The sequence below is a fragment of the Pongo pygmaeus genome, chromosome 7, assembly GCF_028885625.2.
Source record: "Pongo pygmaeus isolate AG05252 chromosome 7, NHGRI_mPonPyg2-v2.0_pri, whole genome shotgun sequence".
Lineage (NCBI taxonomy): Eukaryota > Metazoa > Chordata > Mammalia > Primates > Hominidae > Pongo > Pongo pygmaeus.
The window spans coordinates 65,845,318-65,851,794 of NC_072380.2; the positions used below are offsets into that span (position 1 = coordinate 65,845,318).

At 39.0% G+C, this 6,477-nt stretch overlaps 1 pseudogene; it reads right to left on the reverse strand.

The window, feature by feature from the left end:
• Positions 1–3,834: 3,834 nt before the first annotated feature.
• Positions 3,835–4,862, reverse strand: LOC134740111 (histone-lysine N-methyltransferase SETMAR-like; annotated as a pseudogene).
• Between the last annotated feature and the right edge of the window lie 1,615 nt (positions 4,863–6,477).

Sequence of the window (6,477 nt, forward strand, 5' to 3'; positions counted from 1 at the left end):
CCATAGTGACAGAAAGTAGATTGGTGATTGCCTAGGGACAGGGGGTTGGGGGGATTTGGGAGGAAATGGGGAGTGACTATTAATCAATATAGGGTTTTCTTTGTGGGTAACCTAAATGTTTTAAGATTAGATTGTGGTGATGGTTGCACAACTCTGAGTACTAAAAGTCCCTCAAATGCACATTTTAAATGTGTGAATTGTATTTTAATAAAGCTGTTAAACAATCAGTTGTCCATAAATTTGTGAACCTGCTTCTGAGTTCTTTACGATGTTCCATTGATCTGTATGTCTATGCCAATACCACCTCATCTCAACTGGTCTGGTTCTATAAGCCTAAAATCAATGACTGTAACTCCTCCTACTTTGTTTTTCTATCTTGAAGTTACTTTGGCTATTCTAGCATTTCTGCATTCATTTTGGAATTGGCTTGCCTATTCCTCCATACAAGCCTATTAGGATTTTCACTGAGATGGCCTTAAATCTATAGACCAATTTGAAGAAAACTGAGTCTTCTGATCCATGAACTAGTATATCTCCCAATTTATTTAGGTCACCTTGGATTTCTGTCAGCTTTATTTTATACTTTTCAATGTATAGGTCTCCATATCTTTTGTTAAATTTGTCCTCAGGAATTCCATATTTTCCATGCTACTTTAAATGGTATTTAAAATTTTAATTTGATTGTTTATTGCTAGATATAGAAATTGAACTGATCTTTGCACATCGATTTTGTATTTGCAATTTTCTATACCCACATAAAAGTTCTGGTAGCTCTTTTTGTAGATTTCTTAGGATTCTTTAGACAATTATGTAATTGCAAATAAACACAGTTTTGCCTTTTTTCTAGTGATTATGCCTGTTGTTTTCTTTTGCCTTATCACACTATCTAGGACCTCCAATAGAAGTTGTGAAGGAATGTTGCTTCATTCCAGATATTAGGGCAAAAGTATTCAGCCTTTCACCCTTAAGTATAATGTTAAGTGTAAGTTTTTTTATTTTTTGAGACGGGGTCTCACTTTGTCACCCAGGCTGTAGTAGAGTGTCACAATCACATCTCACTGCAGCCCCCACCTCCTGGGCTCAAGTGATCCTTCCACCTCAGTCTCCTGAGTAGCTGGGAATACAGGCCTGAGCCACCACCCCCAGCAATTTTTTTTTATGTTTTGTAGAGATGGGGGTTCCACTATGTTGCCCAGGCTGGTCTCAAAATTCTGGGCTCAAGCAATTCTCCTACCTTAGCCTCCCAAAGTGCTGGAATTACAGGTGTGAGCTACCTCACATGGCCTACAAGGTTTTTTGTTGTTGTTTGTTTGTATTTTGAGAGTGCAGTGGCACGATCTCAGCTCATTGCAACCTCTGCCTCCCAGATTTAAGCAATTCGCCTGCCTCAGCCTCCTGAGTAGCTGGGATTAGAGGCGCCCACCACCACACCTGGCTAATTTTTTGTCGTTTGTTTGTTTTGAGATGGAGTCTTGCTCTGTCGTCCAGGCTGGAGTGCAATGGCACGATCTCAGCTCGCTACAACCTCTGCCTCCCAGGTTCAACTGATTCTCCCGCCTCAGCCTCCTGAGTAGCTGGGATTACAGGTGCCTGCCATCACACTTGGCTAATTTTTGTATTTTTAGTAGAGACGGGGTTTCACCAGGTTGGGCAGGCTGGTCTTGAATTCCTGACCTCAAGTGATCTGCCCGCCTCGGCCTCCCAAAGTGCTGGGATTACAGGTGTGAGCCACTACGCCTGGCCACGCCCAACTAATTTTTGTATTTTTGGTAGAGACAGGGGTTGGCCATGTTGCCCAGGCTGGTCTCGAACTCTTCACCTCAAGTGATCCACCTGCCTCAGCCTCCCAAAGTGCTGGGATTACAGGTGAGAGCCACTGTGCCCAGCCTGTAAGGTTTTGTTTGTGTGTGTGTTTTGAGATGGAGTTTTGCTCTTGTTGCGCAGGCTGCAGTGCAATGGCATGATCTGGTCTCACGGCAACCTCCACCTCCCAGGTTCAAGCAATTCTCCTGCCTTAGCCTCCCGAGTAGCTGGGATTACAGATGCCCACTCCCACGCCCGGCTACTTTTTTGTATTTTTAGTAGAGATGGGGTTTCACCATGTTGGCCATGCTGGTCTGGAACTCTTGACCTCAGGTGATCCAAAGGCTGCCTCGGCCTCCCAAAGTGCTGGGATTACAGGCGTCAGCCACCGCATCCGGCCCCAGCCTGTAAGTTTTTTGTATACACACTTTATCAGGTTGAGGAAGTTCCCTTTCATTCCTCATTTGCTGAGAATTATTGCAATAAATGAACCTTTTGTGACAAATGCTTTTTCTACATTTATTAAAATAATTTTTAAGTCTGTCAATATGGTGAATTATATTGACTAATTTGTAAAATATTAAGCCAATTTTGCCTTTCTGGGATAAACCCCACTTGGTCATTACCTATTGTCTTTTATATATTTAGTTTGATTTAATTTGTTAAAAGTTGTTAAGAATTTTTTTCATGAAGGATATTGGTTTGTAGTTCTCTTTTATTATAATGTCTTTATCTGGTTTTGATATCAGGATAGTGCTGGCCTCAGAATGAGTCGGAGTATTCCACCCTTTTCAAAAGTCTGAAAGGGTGTATGGAACTCATATTATTTCTTCTTTAATGTTTGCTAGAATTTACCAGTAAAGCCATTTAGGCCTGAAGTTTTCCTTGTGGGAAGGGTTGGGTTGTTTTATCTTGTTTGTTCTTCTTTTCTTTTTCTTTTTTGAGATGGGGTCTTACTCTGTCACCTAGGCTGGAGTGCAGTGGCACAATCGCAGCTCACTGCAGCCTTGACCCCCACCAAAGCTGAAGCCATTCTCCTACTTCAGCCTCCTGAGTAGCTGGGAACACAGGCATGCACCACCATGCCCTGTTCATTTTTTTCTTTAATTTTTTTGGAGAAATGGGGTCTCACTACGTTGCCAGGCTGGTCTCACACTCCTGGTCTCAAGTGATCCTCCTGCTTGGTTTCCCAAAGTGCTAGGATTACAGGCATGGGCCACTACACCTGGTCTGGGAAAAGGTTTTTAACTATAAAATTAATTTCCTTTTCCTAGGCATAAAGCTAGTTATTTTATCTATGTCTTCTTTTTTAAAAGATCTTTTTAAAAATAGCTTTATAAAGCTATAATTCGCATACCATATACCTATGTAAAGTGTGAGATCTAAAATTTGCACAGCCATCACCATCATCTAATTCAAAATACAGTCATGCACAGCATGATGACATTTCAGTCAATGACAGACCACATATGTGACAGTGGTCCTGTAAGATTATAATGGAGGTAAAAAATTCCTACTGCTTAGTAATGTCATAGCTGTCATAATGTTGTACCACAATACATTACTCACATGTTTGTGGTGATGCTGGTGTAAACAAATCTACTGCCAGCTGTATAATAGTATAGCACATACTACGTTTAGATATGCAAGATATACAAGTGGAGTACAAGTACATTGCTTAATGTACAAGTGGAGTACAAGTACATTGCTTAATGATGGGGATACATTAAAAAATGCATCATTAGATGATTTTGTCATTGTGCAATTGTCATAAAGTATACTTACACAAACCTAGATGCTCTAGTCTACTATACGCATAGGCTATATGGGATAGCCTATTATTCCTAGGTTATAAACCTGTACAGCGTGTCACTCTACTGAATATTGTATGCAATTGTAACACTGTGGTATTTCGTGTATCTAAACGTAGAAAAGATACAGTCAAAATATGGTATTAGATTGGTCCAAAAGTAATTGTGGTTTCAGACCATGAATTTTAAATCATTATAACTAGGCTCAAACACATCTTTATTAATCAAAATAGGAACCATTACAATCAACACATTTTTGCCAACGATAAATAAGTATGTTAATTTCTGTAGTGTAAAAATCCGTGCTTCAGGATTCGATTAACACTTGGAAAGCATTTTCTGCATGCTGCTGGTTGTGGAAGCATTTTCCCTGCTAAAAACTGTCGAGATGCTTGAAGAAATGGTAGTTGGTTGGCGGGACATCAGGTGAATATGGTGGATGAGGCGAAACTTTGTAGCCCAATTCATTCAACTTTTGAAGCATTGATTGTGCGAGCTGCGGTTGGGTGTTGTTGTGAAGAATTGGTCCCTTTCTGTTGACCAATGCCGGCTGCAGGCATTGCAGTTTTCAATGCATCTCATCAATTTGCTGAGCATACTTCTCAGATGTAGTGGTTTCAGCAGGATTCAGAAAGCTGCAGTGGATCAGACTGGCAGCAGACCACCAAACAGTGACCATGACTTTTTTTGGTGCAAGTTTGGCTTTGGGAAGTGCTTGCTTCTTCTGGGTCCAGCCACTGACTTAGTCGTTGCTGATTGTTGTACAAGATCCACTTTTCGTCGCCCGTCACAAACCAATTGAGAAATGGTTCATTGTTGTTGCCTGCAATACGAGAAGATGACACTTCAAAAAGATGACTTTTTTGATTTTCACTCAGCTCTTGTGGCACCCACTTATCGAGCTTTTTCACCTTTCCAATTTGCTTCAAGTGCTGCATGACTGCAGAATGGGTGACGTTGAGTTCTTCGGCAAGTTCTTGTGTACTTGTAAGAGGATCAGCTTCAATGATTACTCTCAATTGGTTGTTGTCAACTTCTGATGGCCTTCCACTACGCTCCTCATCTTCAAGGCTCTCATCTCCTTTGCAAAACTTCTTGAACCACCACTGCACTGTATATTCATTCGTTAGCAGTTCCTGGGCCAAATGTGTTGTTGATGTTGCAAGTTGTCTCCACTGCTTTACGACCTATTTTTAACTTGAATAAGAAAATTGTTTGAATTTGCTTTTTGTAGAACATCATTTTCATATTCTAAAATAAATATAAAATAAACATCAAGTAATAAGTCATTAGCAAAAATACATAAAGTGAGAAATGTTTGTGAAAATGATGTATAACAGAACCACATTTAAGAATGTATTCCAATATCAAACAGCAAATTTCCACAATGCAAAAACTGCAATTACATTTGCACCAACCTAATATAAAAGATAAAAAATGGTATACTTTTTTTCTGTTTTGAGACACTTTCACCCTGTTGCCCAGGCTGGAGTCCAGTGGCACAATCTCACCTCACTGCAGCCTCCACCTCCCATGCTCAAGCGATCCTTCTGCCTCAGCCTCCCAAGTATCTGGGACTACAGGCACACACCACCACACCTGGCTAATTTTTCTATTTCTTTGTAGAGACAGGTTTTTTCCACGTTGCGCAGGCTAGTCTTGAATTCCTGGGCTCAAGTGATCTGCCCATCGTGGCCTCCCAAAGTGAAAAAATGGTATACCTGTGTAGGGCAGCTCCATTATAATCTTATGGGACCACTGTTGTATATGCAGTCCATTGTTAACCAAAATGTCAGTATGCTGTGCATGACTGTAATACCATTATGTTACAATTGCCTAGAGTATTTAGTACAGTAACATGCTGTATAGGTTTGTAACCTAGAAGCAATAGTCTATACCATATAGTTTAGGTGTATAGCAGGCTATACCATCTAGGTCTGTGTAAGTACATTCTATGATGTTCACACAATGACAAAATTCCCTAATGATGTATTTCTCAAAACGTATCCTGGTTGTTAAGCGATGCGTAACTGTATTTAGATCACCTACAAAAGAAACTCTATCTATTAGCAATCACTCCCAATCCCCCCACCCTACCCCTAGGCAACAATTAATCTACTTTCTATCTCTATAGATTTGCCTGTTTTACACATATATATGTGGTTTTCTTTCACTTAGTACAATGTTCTCAAGGTTCATCCATGTGATAGCATGTATTGATACTTTATTCCTTATTTTCAAGTAATGTTCCATTGTATGGATATACCCTTTTATTTACATTAATAAGTTGATAGATATTTGAGTTGTTTCCATTTTTTCTTGGTCAATGCAGCTAAATGCTTATCAATATTGTTAATCTTTTCAAATACCAACTTTTGGGTTCTTGGTTATTGTTTTTCTAACCCCTATTTTATTTCTTTTCATTATATCTTTATTATTTTCTTCTTTAGGTTGAGTTTGCTCTTCTTTAGTTTTTAAAGTGGAATGTTAGTTATTAATTTGAGAGCTTTCTTCTCTTTTAATATAGGCAATTATAGCCATGAATTTCCCTGTAAGTGCTGCTTTTACCTGAATCTGATAAGTTTTAGTTGTGTTTTTGTTTTCATTCATCTCAAAGTATTTTTTGACTTCCTTTGTGATTTATTATTTAACCCAATGGTATTTAAGATTGTGTTTTTAAAGTTCTATATTTTTGTGAATTTCCTAAATTTCTTTTGCAAATTCCAGTGTTTTTAGCAAATGTACTTTATATTATTTCAATCACTTAAAATCTATCAAGGCTTGTTTAATGGCCTAGCATGTGATCTATTATGGAGAATACTCCATCTGCATTTGAGAATAATATATATTCTGCTGTTTTTGG